Consider the following 14873-nt stretch of genomic DNA (forward strand, 5'->3'; position numbering starts at 1 on the left):
CTGTGGTGTAGGTTGCAGACCTGGCTCAGACCCCATGTTGCTGTGGCTTTGGTGTAGGCTGGCAGCTGTAGCTCCAATTTGATGCCTAGCCTGGGAACTTCCATATGCTGTAGGTGCAGTACTAAAAAGGGAGGAAAAAAAATTAGAATGTATAGGAAATAATAAGGTAGCATGTTAAAAGTGGGTGAGGATTGGGCATTTACAGTTGTAACAGGCATTCTAGGTGGAAGCAGTTTGTGGGCCATACTAAGAAAAACACAGATGAGATAATACAGGGATGGCTAGGAGTCCAGATTACATAAGATCGATTGGCTATGGGTGGCTGACACCATGATTCTTGCCATTGTTGAAATCATTCCTTCCTCTTTCTTCCCCTTTCCCCTCCCATCATTTCGTGAATCTTTTAAGGTAAATTTATAGCCGAACTGTTTTGTGAGTCAGACCTGTGGGCTCTTTTCATTTATGTTTGTTCATTCTTTTGTGGAAATATTTGTACAAGTTTGTCCTGTCCCTATCTACCTGGAATTTGACTGCTGGGGATACGGCAGGTTCCACTTGTGAAACTTGAATGCCAGGTAAGTTGGTGTTATTTTGCCCCCAATGCAGAAGACTGAATGTTTATGTCCTACTCACCCCATCCCCCAGATTTATTTGTTGAAGCCTCACCCTCAGTGTGATGGTATTTGGAAGTAAGAGATTTGTGGGGTGATTAGTCCCTCATGAATTGGAGTAGTGCTCTTACAAAAAGCACTAGCAGCTCCCTTGTCACTTCTCTGTGTGAGGACAGTGAGAAGAGGACCTGTCTATGAACCAGGAAGGGGGCCCTCACCAGACACTGATCTGCCAGAGCTTTGGTCTTGGACTTCCAAGCCTCTTCAGTTGTTGGTGAGAAATAAATTTCTGTTTATAAGCTACCCAGTTTGTGGTATTCTGTTAATATCAGCCTGGATGGACTAAGATACCCAAACATGCAGACGTGCAATTACTGGACTTACTGTACTCTGCTAGGCACGGCCAGGTATTGGGATGTATTCTCTCCTGTCATTATCTTAACTGTTTGAGGTGTAGCTGCTGTCGGGATTCTCTTGGGGCCCTTACTTCCTTATCTCTAATAAGAGGATAAACTTTTGGCCAAGGCTACATGGATAGAGCGGGGCTAAAATTTAAAACTGAGCTAGTGGGGACTTACAAAAAAAGTAGTTGTGAAGCCCCAGGTTGGCAGTAGAATAGCAATGACTACATCTTTTGCAGGTTTTATCAACTTATTCTGCCTGTGTTTAGAAAAGATTAGAGCCGAAAAGAAATTTATCAATCATTTAATCCAGTTCCATCATTTTATGGATGAGGAAATAAAGGTTCCAAGAATTTGATTTTCTGTAGCCTCAGCCACATCATTGATTTTCACATTCTTTCACCCTCCACTGCTCTTTAGCTTGTGTCTCAAAAAATCTGGACTTCTGTTTCAGATTGGACATCATCTAGTTTTGTGTACCTGACCAAATGATTTAACTCATTTATGCTTCAGAACTAGAGTTGAAAATGTTCTTTTTTTTTTTTTTTTTGGTCTTCTGAGGGCTGTATCCGTGGCATATAGAGGTTCCCAAGCCTAGGGGTCTAATCGGAGCTTTTGCTGCTGGCCTATGCCACAGCCACAGCAATGCCAGATCTGAGCTGGATCCTTAACCCACTGAGCGAGGCCAGGAATCGAACACGCAATCTCATGATTCCTAGTCAGATTCATTTCTGCTGTGCCATGACGGGAACTCTGAGTCGAAATATTCTATTAAACTAAAATTCATTCTCTAAATGCTAAGTGTGTATCTGTTTCCTCTAGTGTCTAATTATGACTCATTTTCAAAGGACTGGACAAATTTATGAATACCTGTAGCTACCTTTTGGGGAAGTAGTTTTCTTGAATTTTTACCAATTGGCTTGACAGATAAAGAGGCATTCCTCTTTTACTGCTATTACTGGTATTACCATTCTTCAATTCTTCATTGTTGTGTAGTCTAAAAAAATTTTGTGAGACTCAAGGTACAGAGTGAAGGAAAACAGTTTAATAATATACGCCTTCACAGGATTATTGATATAAAGATTTACTCTCTACTCCAGGAAAGTAGAAATATTCTCCTTTTCTGGTATTTATTTATTCAGTTGACTCAACCCCAGTTTGATTTCATGGATCCATGTCTCAAACAATGAGCGAGGATCAATAGATAAACAAAGAGTAGAAGTTAATAAATCCAAATTCTGACTACTCCTGATTAAGTCACAAAATATTTTATATCTTATACCAAAATCTTCATTTTGAAAAGGATAAAACTAACCTATTTTACTGTATTAACCAACTAAAAGAGTGACTATGAAAGGTATAAAGATGTGTTTACATTTATGGCTTGCTTCTGATGTATGCCTATACTAAAAAGTCAGCCACCTCGTAAAAGAAATAGGTGTTGTAAAAGACTGATTTTTTTTTTTTTGGGGGGGGGTCTAATTCTGTATTGTGACTTTGCACTGTTTTTGTTTGTGTTTTGAGCAGTGTTCAGGTTGGTTTTTGTTTTTGTGATTCTTGAACTTTTTTTTTTTTTTTTTGGTCTTTTTGTCTTTTTGCCTTTTCCAGGGCTACTCCTGCAGCATATGGAGGTTCCCATGCTAGGGGTCTAATCGGAGCTGCAGCCGCCAGCCCACACCAGAGCCACAGCAACAAGGGATCCAAGCCACGTCTGCGACCTTCACCACAGCTCATGGCAATGCCGGATCCTTAACCTACTGAGCAAGGCCAGGGATCAAACCTGCAACCTCATGGTTCCTAGTTAGATTTGTTAACCCCTGAGCCACGACAGGAACTCCAAACTTCTTTAAAATGTCTATTTATAATTACATCAAGTATATACAAATGTAAACATCTAGCCAAGGGGGGAAATAGGTGATATATTTATGACACATATTTAAATAAAGAGCTTCTATAAGTTGATAAGAAATACACTAATAGTACCAAAGACAAATGAGCAAAGAGCTAATCAACATGAAGAAATTTCAGTCTTTGAGTAAAGAAAGTCATGCACATTCAAACAAATGAGAGAGATTTACCTTTCTAAATGAGCATTTGTTTTCTTTGAGAATTACAGTGCTGACAAAGGTAATGAGGCAGGCACTTGCATATGCTACTGATGGGCTGTAAATTAATATAACCTTTGTGGAATGCATTTTCTGGCTTTTCCGCCCATGTTTCTAAAATTAGCTGTATTGAAGCGTAATCAACAGACCCCATGTATTTAAAGTGTACGGTTTGATGTTTTAATAGATTTTATACATACACACATGTGTATATATGTATATATATGTATATAGAGAGATGTATAATAATGAAAATATCACCGTAATCAAGGTAATGAAGATCCACCACTCCTAAAAGTTTCCTCCCTCCCTCTTTGCTTTTTCTCCATTTGTTCCCTGGAAACCACTGATGGGCTTACTGTCGCTGTGGCTTACTGCCCTTTGGCTTTGTGCATGCGGAATCTTGAAAATATTGATGTCTGTCAACATTGACCAGTAGTGAGATTTTTAATTATTTTTGTGCCGGTGTGCATGCTTCGTATAAACTTGATAAATATTTGTATTATTCCCACACTATGTATAAGGATTCTTACCACTCCATTGATTTTGAAATTTCACCACATATGAGCCAAACACTGGAAACTATTTGTGTTTGTCATTGATAGAATACATATATATCGTCTAACCCGTTGCTACTCAGAGTGTGGTCCACAGACTAGCAGTGTCAGCACCATCTGGGAGGCTGTTAGGAATGCAGACTCTAGGAACCCATCTCAGACCTACTGAACCAGAACCTGTATTTTAGCAATATCCCAGGTGATACACATGCTCATGAAAATTCCAGAAGCCCTATTCTAAGACATTTTAAATAGTTGTAAAATGTCTGAATGTGCCATAATTAATGACATGGGGAAAACTTTACAGTTAAAAGGAAAAGCAAACACTGACTCTATATACAAGGATTCCAATTTTAGTTTAAATACGGCAGGAGGTGCATAAAACGGGGTAAAAACGTAGAAAGTGTTATTTCCAAATAGTAGAATCGTATTTTCTTTATACATTATTTTTCATGTATTCAAGAATGCGTATGTATTACACTTAGAAAGCAAATCATTAGCTGATTCCAATCCACTCCTAATGTTTGGTTTCCCAAACAACATTTTAGCAATTAGTGATAACCACTAAGAGCTTAATATATACCCAGAACTATGTGGGATATAAAGAAGTTAAGACAGAGATCCTCTCATGTTGCTCATGAGATGCCTGTGTTGTGTGTAAAGATAACCTGATGTATGACAAGGCTCAGAGCAGAAGATAAGAGGAGGTCAGAGGGGAGAGAGGTCACTGGGTGGGTTTCCAGAGCCGTGCAGAGCTGAGCTGTGCAGAGCTGAACCGAGGAGGGTGAACAAAACTTGGCAACAGACAAAGGAAAACATATGGGATCTAAAAATTATTTCTCCTGGATTTTTTGAGAGGGAATGATACCAATGGTGTTACATGTGATATATTCTGATAACTAAATTTTAAAAGGGAAAAGAGCTAGGAGCCTTATTCTTTGCTTAGAATGTTAATGTTGTAAGTAAATAATTTTCTTAAATTTACTGTGAAATCTTGCATATGTGACATGGTGGCATGTATTGCAGATGGGCTCATCCTGCTCCACTCCAACCCTTTTTCATGTCATGGGACACATAGAAGAGAACAGTTTTTATAGCACTAAGCAGGAGCCTCGTTTCAGTGTTTATTTAGAGCTTAATAGAGGAAAATCTGTTTTCTTTATATGCTACAATAAGAACTAAAATCAGGAGTTCCTGACATGGCGCAGTGGAAATGAATCTGACTAGGAACAGTGAGGTTGCGGGTTCTGTCCCTGGCCTTGCTCAGTGGGTTAAGGATCCGGTGTTGTCGTGAGCTTGGTGCAGGTCATATACGAGGCTCAGATCTGGCATTGCTGTGGCTGTGACTGTGGCATAGGCCCGCAGCTACAGCTCCAATTAGACCCCTGGCCTGGGAACCTCCGTATGCCGCAGGTGCAGCCCTAAAAAGACAAAAGGACAAAAAAAGAAAGAAAAAAAATTAAAATAAGTAAAATTCTAAATATTAAGGAAGATTTTATCTTTGCAAGTTATATTTTATTTTAAAAAATTTTATTAGAGTTGATTCACAACCTTCTGTCACTTTCTGCTCTACAGCAAAGTGACCCAGTTATTTATATATATATATATATACATTCTTTTTTTCACATTATCCTCCATCATGTTCGATCACAAGTGATTAAATACAGTTCCCTGTGCAATACAGCAGGAAGGAAAATTTTAAATACTGGATTTGTATAAAACTCCCAAACATTAATTTTTCCAAATTTCTTGCTTTCTAGACCTACCTATTAAATATCAAGTTGTATGTTTGAAATGGCTATATGAATTCTTTAAAATTTTTTTTTCTTGAAGAATAGTTGATTTACAATGTTGTGGCAATTTCTGCTGTGTGAATTCTTTTTTTTTTTTTTCTTTTTTGTTGTTGTTGTTGTTTTTGTTGTTGCCATTTCTTGGGCCACTCCCGCGGCATATGGAGGTTCCCAGGCTAGGGGTTGAATCGGAGCTGTAGCCACCGGCCTACGCCAGAGCCACAGCAACGCGGGATCCGAGCCGCGTCTGCAACCTACACCACAGCTCATGGCAACGCCGGATCGTTAACCCACTGAGCAAGGGCAGGGACTGAACCCGCAACCTCACGGTTCCTAGTCGAATTCGTTAACCACTGCGCCACGACGGGAACTCCTGTGTGAATTCTTGATCAAGATATTTAATCAAATTCTTGGGTGTCACTATTTTTTTTTTTTTTTTGGTCTCTTTAGGGCCACACCTGAGGCATATGGAGGTTCCCAGGCTAGGGGTCCAGTTGGAGCTGTAGCTGCTGGCCTACGCCAGAGCCCTAGCAGTGAGGGATCTGAGCCGCGCCTGCGACTTACACCACAGCTCAACAGCAATGCCAGATCCTTAACCCACAGAGCAAGGCCAGGGATTGAACCCATGCCCTCATGAATACTAGTTGGGTTCTTTAACTGCTGAACCATGAGGGGAACTCTACTGGTTATCACTACTGACAGGAAGCTTTTGTTTGTATAAGTAGCTGATGAAATAATTTTAAACTATTTTTGAAAACATTCGAAAATTAAAAAAAAATTATTTAGGACCTAACAGCTCTTGTTCTATTCTTGACAAATGTGATGTTGATATTTTTTTTTTTGTGATGATGCAAATGGATTTTAAATGCCATTGAATTTTTCATATCAAATATTTACAAATAATAATGAGTTCTAGTTTATAGAATGTGAGTGTATTGATAAATCTGTCACCCTGCAAATAGTTCAGACATCTCTAGGCAAATTGAAGTAAACATAAGACAGGGATTTGGGAGCTGTCCTTATGAGGAGCTGGCCTTTCCCAAACTGTGACTGCTCCTCGCCATGAAATTACCCAGCAGCTGAAGTGTCCCTTGTCCATGGTGGCCAGTGGCTCGCTCAGCAGCAGGCTTCTTTAAGAAGCTGTCCAGATGACTGGATGAATTCTTGGCTTCACACAACACATCACAGCAGAGGAGTGAGGGCCAGATGCCTCCCAGAAGAAACTGAGAAGTGAGCCACCATCAGACCTCTGTTCGGGTGAACACTTAGGGAGCACTGAGGTTACTGGCTGCCTGCCCAGCCCTTTGTGGCTATCCAGAAGGCTGAAGAAGTAGACATCTCTTTATGCACCTGTAACCCATCTGGGCACATGTATGTGCTAGGCTCACTGGTGGGCCCAGAAAAAGAAAAAACAAAACTGTATTTCCCAAACCTCCTTACAGCTTGAGTTCCAGATGTGACCTAACTTCCACTAAGCAGTGTGCCTGCTTGAGGTTAAGAAGGCAAGATGAAATGAGAACCATATTTCTTCTATTTCTGCCAACAGTCACGGACATGGGATTTTTCTGAAAAAGCAACAGCAGAGGTCCCAGGGTGCGGGGCCACAGGATACGAGGTTCCATTTTGCTGGGGGCATTGTGGCTAAGGTAACGTGGATCTGGACTAGCAAACTAGGCAACATCATCTAGATTCCTAGCTTCCGAGCTGTAAGCAGAGAGAGCAGCTCTTTTGGACAGCCAGTCACATGGTGGTGGTGGTGGTGGCGTTCTCAGAGTCATTCCTGGAAGTCAGATCAAAGGCTGCTTCTTCAGCTCTTCCAATCATCTCATCAGCAGAAGGAGGCTTCTGTGAGCGGCCAGACACTAACGTCCAAGCATACCTTTTGGACTAGAGAGAGTGGTTTCTATTATCAGCAACTGAATGCTGACAAAGATATTATATACTATGTACACACACACATATATATACTACCTTATAAATATGTACATATATTGTGTATATATGTACTATAGTATATATATATATTTACACACAATAGGATACCTTTCTTTAAAACTTTCTGCATTTTGCTCTAAAGGATTTCACGAAGGTTAGAGACATGCATCATGGGACTATCTATCCACTAGGAATATCCATGTATACTGGCAGCCGGTTTTACATGTACCTCCCCATGGGGAGTTCCCGTTGTGGCACAGTGGTTAACGAATCCGACTAGGAACCATGAGGTTGTGGGTTCGATCCCTGGCCTTGCTCAGTGGGTTAAGGATCCGACGTTGCCGTGAGCTGTGGTGGAGGTTGCAGATGCAGCTTGGATCCTGCATTGCTGTGGCTCTGGCACAGGCCAGCGGCTACAGTTCTGATTTGACCCCTAGCATAGGAACCTCCATACGCTGCGGGAGAGGCCCTAGAAAAGGCAAAAAGACAAAAAAAATAAAATAAATAAAAAACATGTACCTCGCCATGGTAGCAATAAAGGACGTTTCTCCAGGCAGCAATAAAGCTTCACTGACAGGTGAAGGGCAAAACCAGGCCACCTGCCTTTATTTTGTACTTTTTCTCTTTGTGTGCAATTTTCACATTTCCCCATTTTTCAATTCTACAACTCTGCCAGTTCCATCTGGGGCAGTTTCTTTATACCAGGACCACAATCCTGAAGAGGGAAAGGAGAATAGCATCAGCTTTTGCCCAGTTGTCTCGGGAAATTCATTCCTATTTTTGCTGGAAAAAAATGCAGTGATGGGAGTTCCTGTTGTGGCTCAGTGGGTTAAGGAGCTGACGTTGTCTCTGTGAAGTTGCGGGTTCAATCTCTAGCCTCGCTCAGTGGGTTAAGGATCTGGTGCTGCCATAAACCGTGGCGTAGGCCTCAGCTGCAGCTCTGATTCTACCCCTGGCCCGGGAACTCCATATGTTGCAGGTGCCGCTAAAAAAAAGAAAAAATGCACTGAAAAGAGAAAGATATGGAATTTATCAAGTATATAAAGGCTTTCTCTTGTCACAGCTTTTAAGGTGAATTAGACAAAAAGCCAACACTGTCATATTTTAGAGCCTTCGAAGTGCTTTAATGTCACTTATACTCAACAAGAAATATGTCATCTACCTTATTAAATGCTAGTCTCAAAGAAAATCAATGAAAGATTGAAATGGAGGGGCAATGCCCTCTTCGCCAGCGTAAGGTTCACATATGAGTTGCATCCACTGCTGTTGCTCCTGCTGCTGCTACAGGCGATAGTTCAAATGGGTCCCCCACAGTGCAATCCACAGGCTGTGCCTCTTGACGCATCTGCTATGTACCCAGCTGCCCATGCAGAACTCGGCACAGGCCACCATGTTTTAAGAGAACACTATTCTACTCCCTTGGAGTTTTCCTCAGGGCGCACCATGAACCACAGCCATTTTTGTCAAAGCACTCTCCCGGCCAGGGTAGTAAAATCAGAACACGTTTTCCAGTCTCAGCCTCCTATTTTGCTCAATAAGATTTCGTGGATGATCTTGCATAAACATGTAGCCTTAAAGGAAAACAGGCTACGAAGGCAGTGCTGGTCACACTTCAGAGCATTTACTTGGTCAGTTTAAGAAAGGTTGTACTAATGCTTGTTTAAGTCACCCTACCTCAACATGGCTCTGCCCCAGAAGTACAAACCAAGCCAGACATTTCTCAAACTCACATTAACTGTGCTCTTTGATATCAGTGTGGGGTTTTAATTTAAAATTTAAAAAAATTGTGGGAAGATGCACATAAAATTTACCATCTCTTTGACCATTTTAAAGTTTACAGCTCCATGGCATTCAGCCCCTCAACATTATTGTACAGCCGGCACCACCCTCCATCTCTAGAACTCTGTTTACCTTGTGACACTGAAATTGTACCCATTAAACAATAACCTCCTGTACTTCCTTTCTCCAGCCCCTGGAAGCCACCGTTTACTTTCATGAATTTTTGTCTACTCTCTGGATTTTTTGACTACTCTCGGTACCTCCTATGAGTGGAATCATACAGTAATTGTCCTTCCGTGTGATGGCTTATTTCACTTAGCATAATGTTCTCTATATTCATTCATGATGTAGCATGCATCAGAATTTCCGTCCTTTTTAAGGCTGAATAACATCCTCTTGTATATATGTACCATACTTTGTTGATTTCTTCATCTGTCCTTGGACACTGGGGTTGCTTCCACTTTTTGTGTCAATGTGTTGTGTTTTTTTCCCCCAGAAACTTACTTTCTTGAGTGTCAAACTGTTTTAAATGTTAGTTTCTCATTCCTAGAGCATTTTCTTATCCTAAAGAGTATCTATCTATCTATCATCTATCCTCTCTACGAATCTTCAGTTGTTTATTTTTAATTAAGCATTTGCTACTGTAGTATATTTTATGTATCCTCATATTCTTTCTTTGTGCAAAAACCCACGAAGGGCAAATTTGATGAACTGAGAGTGGGTGGTTAGATAATAATAATCATAATAATTATACATCCTAATATTCCTTTTATAGATGAGGAAACTGATATTCAGGGGCCTTAAGCTTTAAATGACTTTCCCAGGGCTGTGCAAATAGAAAAAAGACAAAGCTTGATTTGCAACCCAAGTCCTTCTGCCCCCTAAGCTCATGCAGGTATCATTACATCATTATTTCTAAAACTTTCCTGATGATTACAGTCACTTGCGAACGTGATGAAAAATACAAATTCCTGGGCCCAAGCCCAGATATACTGATTCCAAATCCACAGAGGAGGGGCCTGAAAAAAACCACACTGCTTGACCTCATGGTATCGCCACCATATTTTCGTTAAACATAGGACATGCACCTAAGGTAAAGAGATTGTGTCTTGCAGCTCACAGCTTTGAGGCAGTTCTGGCCACAGACCCTAGAAATGTTAGGAACATTCGTTTTTGGAAGGATAGCATAGGCTTCAAAGTGATTTCTTTGGAAGGCAGTCTTTGAATGTCCTCCTTTATTGTCACTAAAAGGAACAGCCTCACTGCTGTGAAGGCACAACTCATGACATTTTATAGTGGAAAGAGTAAGACAGCCCTGATCTGGGATCCTGGGGAGGTCTCTTAACTCCTCAGAGCCTTGGTTTCTTCATCTGTAAAGTGGGGGTGCCAACACCCCATTTGAAGTGTGTATATCGGAAATAAATATATATACTTTGTCGTGTAGCAGATGCTTAATTGGTAGTTCTTATAATACTAAATAATACGTATTTATATTATTTTATTATAATATTAAATATATTTTATAATATGAATTTATAATATACATAAATACATGATTTTATATATAATAAATATATGTCATATAGAAAATAATTTTATTATTCCATTTAAAATTTAATAGCATTGTATTACTATAATATATTGTATATGTGGCTGTGAATCTTGTATAATAAGCTAGCCAGCCAGGGTTTCCAGCTGGATTAAGTCTGAAACTGAATCTCTTTTTAAATTTTCATTTTTTATAGCCCTGGGAACTATGTCTGGTCACTTATGATGGAGCATGATAATGTGAGAAAAAAGAATCTATACATGTATGTGTAACTGGGTCACCATGCTGTACAGTAGAAAAAAAATTAATGTATTGGGGAAATAAAAAAATAGATTTTCATTTTTTAAAAATTTGATGGAAGTCTAGTTGATTTACTATTTTGCGTTAATTTCTGCTGTACAACAAAGTGATTCAGTTTTACATATACACATATTCAATCTTTTTCAGATTCTTTTCCCATATTTAGGTTATCACAGAATATTGGGGAGACGTTCCCTTTGTTGTACAGCAGGTCTGTAGATGAATCTTGAAGGATGTGTTCAGAGCATCTTCCATACCCGTCATGTAGATACAGGGAGGTGGGGGTGGGGTGGGCAGGGCACCGCAATATTCTGAAAGGAAAGTTGCAGTGGCAACAGTAAGACATGAATAAAAATGTCCCCTAGGTGGTGCTGCATCATCGTGAAAATGCAAGCAAGACCCTGTATTTTTAGAGGTGACTTCCTTCTGGTTTGAATTTCAAATAAGAGCAGGACAGCTCTCTGAGATGTCTGGGAGAAAATGACCAGGAAGAAAGAGTCTTTTTAGTAGGAATGAGTATATAATACTCTTGCCAGTGAGGCCCCGCGGGGTGTTGGGTTTGCTGTAGTTGGAAACAGGAAGCAAGGTCGGGCCCACTTTTATTCATTTGCTGTTGGAGCTGGGTCTGATTTTGACAGGTTGAGAACCATTTCTAACTCTGCTGTGGGGGACCCTTTAGCCTGGAATGTCAGTACTTGCCCCTCCAGGGACTAGGTATGGGATTTGAGGGATGGGAGGACCGCTGGGGTATTCAGATATAAAATTCTAATAATGAGCTTTAACAAGAGGAGCCCTTTACTGTGCTGTGTGGGTATCACTGTGCATTTCTCAGCTGCCCTTGTCCTTTCCAACCACGATTTCTGGGCAACCTATTTTTCTTTCGGCATCAGAAGCGATAGCATCTGGGAAGTGAATCTGATGAATTCTGTCTGGCAACCAACATCTTTCAGACTGCCAGATCCTCGGGGAGGAAACGGAGATGCTCAGGAGTTGGTTCAGGGCCAGATATACCTGTCCTTGAGGTCCTGGTGATGGGGGAAGGAGACTGGCCAAATGTGATGCAGAACTTCTGAAACTCCGCTTCCTGAGTTCATTTCCATTTTGGCAAGATGGGACTTTGGTTTCCAAGGGAAGGAGTTCACATGTATTAAAATGTCTCAGTTGCTGAAGTTGCTTTGTGTCCCCCACTAAAGCCTTCTGCCATCAATTCCTGTCTCTCAACACATTTTCAAACGTGGTGTCGTTGCAGGGTAACCATAGCAACTAGGCTTATTCAGAAATGACTGAATCTAAGCAATAAAGGGAGAGGTAACCCCATGGTATTTTTTTTTTTACTGGCAACTCGCAAGACGCCATTAATTCTAATAATGATTTAGGCTGAGTACTCTTATCTATGCAGGAGACACTGTACAGTTTTAAGACATTTGATGCTTAACAACCACCCTTTACGGTAGTCATCCATGTCCTTCTAAATAGTTGAGAGGACTGGAGCACAGAGATTTTAAGGACTGGTCCATGGTTGTACAGCTAGTTGGATCTGCTGGACCTTGAAATCAGTGGGCCTTCTCTATGCTATGAATGCACTGCTTTCTGAGGAAAGCTAGCAAGAGGCTTTCAATGTCCATCTTGCAGGTACTGAAAATGAGTCACAGAAACAACATAGAAATTGTTCAAGGCAACAGCAGAGCTGCAAAACCTCAGTTCCCATCCATCCAACACCTTTTGGTTGTATGTGGCTTTAGAGCCCCCAACACGATCTCATCTGATGCTCACATGTCTTCGTGATCAGTACGTCTGCTTACAGACACGAGAATTGAGACATTAAGAGGTTAAATGACATTTCCCAAGGTCACATGTATTCTTTTGAAGAGAAGAAACCAAATTCATCTCTCACATCATGCTGCCTTCCTCGATTTGGTGCTTTAAAAATATTTCATCCGTCCATTCACCTGTTCATCCATTTCCTCGGAATTTATGAATGTATTAGGCACCATATATTATGTGTGGTTGACAAGGTTTTCAGGATTAAGTTTAATTCATCAGAGATGAATTTTACTCTAATATAATGGGACTATCTTTGACTTGAGTATTGTGGAAGTACTCTTTATGAGTATAAACCTTTATACATGGGAATTACATATTCAGCTTAAGAAATGCATGCTATATATGCTATAGATATGATATCATAAGTTTATCTCTCTCTATTTTTTTATTACTCAAATGAATTTATCACATCTAAAGTTGTATAATGATCATCACAGTCCAATTTCACAGGATTTCCATCCCACAACCCAAGCACCTCCCCCAACCCCCCAAGTTTATCTCTATAAATTGCCTAAAATGATCATGGGGAAGGATGCTACGCTTAAAATTTTTAGTTAAGTCAAAAGCTGATATGCCTCAAGAGCAATACGATCTGTAATCCTAGTGAGAGCCACCTGCCATGTGAGGAGCCCAGAGCGTGGAGTCGGGGGGTGGGTGGGGGGGAGTAACCCCGTATCCTGGAGGGCACCTCTGCTGGCTTGGACTTATTGTTCACTCTATGAGGCAGAGCCATGACTTAGAGAGTGACACTCAGAAACCACGACTCGGAATTCTTTTGAGAGCTTGGTGTGAGTCCTTTGAACATTGTAGGGACAGGAGGCTTGGAGATGAGATTCTGACTCTTACCTGGAACAGCCCAAAGGCAGGAGGCTGCCTGGAGTTGCATCTGATGGCAGAGCAAAAGCAGAGGGCAGCGGGAGAGGGCTTTAGGCTTCCAGGTTTTGCTGGCGAGGGGAAGGCATGGATGCATAATCTTTCCCGTGGATTAAACAGATGCCGAGGAAGATGGTAGGACTGAGTCATCCTGAAAGGCATTGCCCTGGAGGACTTCTTGCCAGGGTGCCGCAAACCCAGCAAAAAGAGGCTGAATGAGGTCTTCGCAGTCAGAAAGCTCATGGCAGGGGCGGGGCAGGGACCCTGTGGTGTCAGAGGGCTACAGCCAATGGAAAAGGGGGTGGTCGTGGTTGAGTATCTCTTAAGAATGGCCCTCCCCCCCGACCAAAGTGGAGGAACGAGCGTTTGGAAGAACCAGCGTTGGGCATCTAACACAAAAAGGTGTCTGCACAGAATACAAAGTCACTGGTTCATATTAAGACCTTGCCCTCCTACCCCTTCTCTCTCCTCTCGGTCCTGACCCTTCAGGAGGCAGCACAGTGAGGGCGGAGGAGGAGTGAAAGAAAGAACAAAGTGACAAGCAGCAAGCAAGGGACACCACTCCTTGCTGAGTGGGAAAGGGAACCTTAAGTTGAGTGAGAAATTAGTATTTTGAGAGTCAACCAGTAGATGGACTTTTTAATATCTGAAAGTAAGGCTATTCTACCATCTAAGTGTGGCCAAAAATGCTGGAGGTCTCCTAGCTGGGGGGTCGGGCGGCGGGGTGGGGAGCAGGGAGCCAGCAGAGCCTGAACAATGCGCAGAGGATGGGAGAAAACGGGGCTCTTTCCAGCCTCACTACTGACCCAGCCCATTCAATAGACTGGTTTCACTTCACAAAAGCCTTCCAAGTGCCTAAGATATTTTCAAAGGAATCACTGACTTTCCTTCCCTTGCTCCTTCACCCCCAGCAGCTAGGCTCATTCCAGATTCATATCCTGTGTGTTTTTTCCTCTTAACTTCTGGTTAAGGAAGCCATCCTCCCCCTCTTCTGCTTGGTTTCACATTTTTCACTTGAGGGTTTTTACCAAGGAGAGAGAATACTTTTTCCATAAATTGCAGGCAAGAGCTGCCCGCTCCCTCTAGGGTGACTTTGTTGGGTGAGGATAAGGCTTCGGGATAAGGCTGGAATCTGAAGGGAGTAAACAT

This window comes from Phacochoerus africanus, chromosome 3, assembly GCF_016906955.1.
Source record: "Phacochoerus africanus isolate WHEZ1 chromosome 3, ROS_Pafr_v1, whole genome shotgun sequence".
NCBI lineage: Eukaryota > Metazoa > Chordata > Mammalia > Artiodactyla > Suidae > Phacochoerus > Phacochoerus africanus.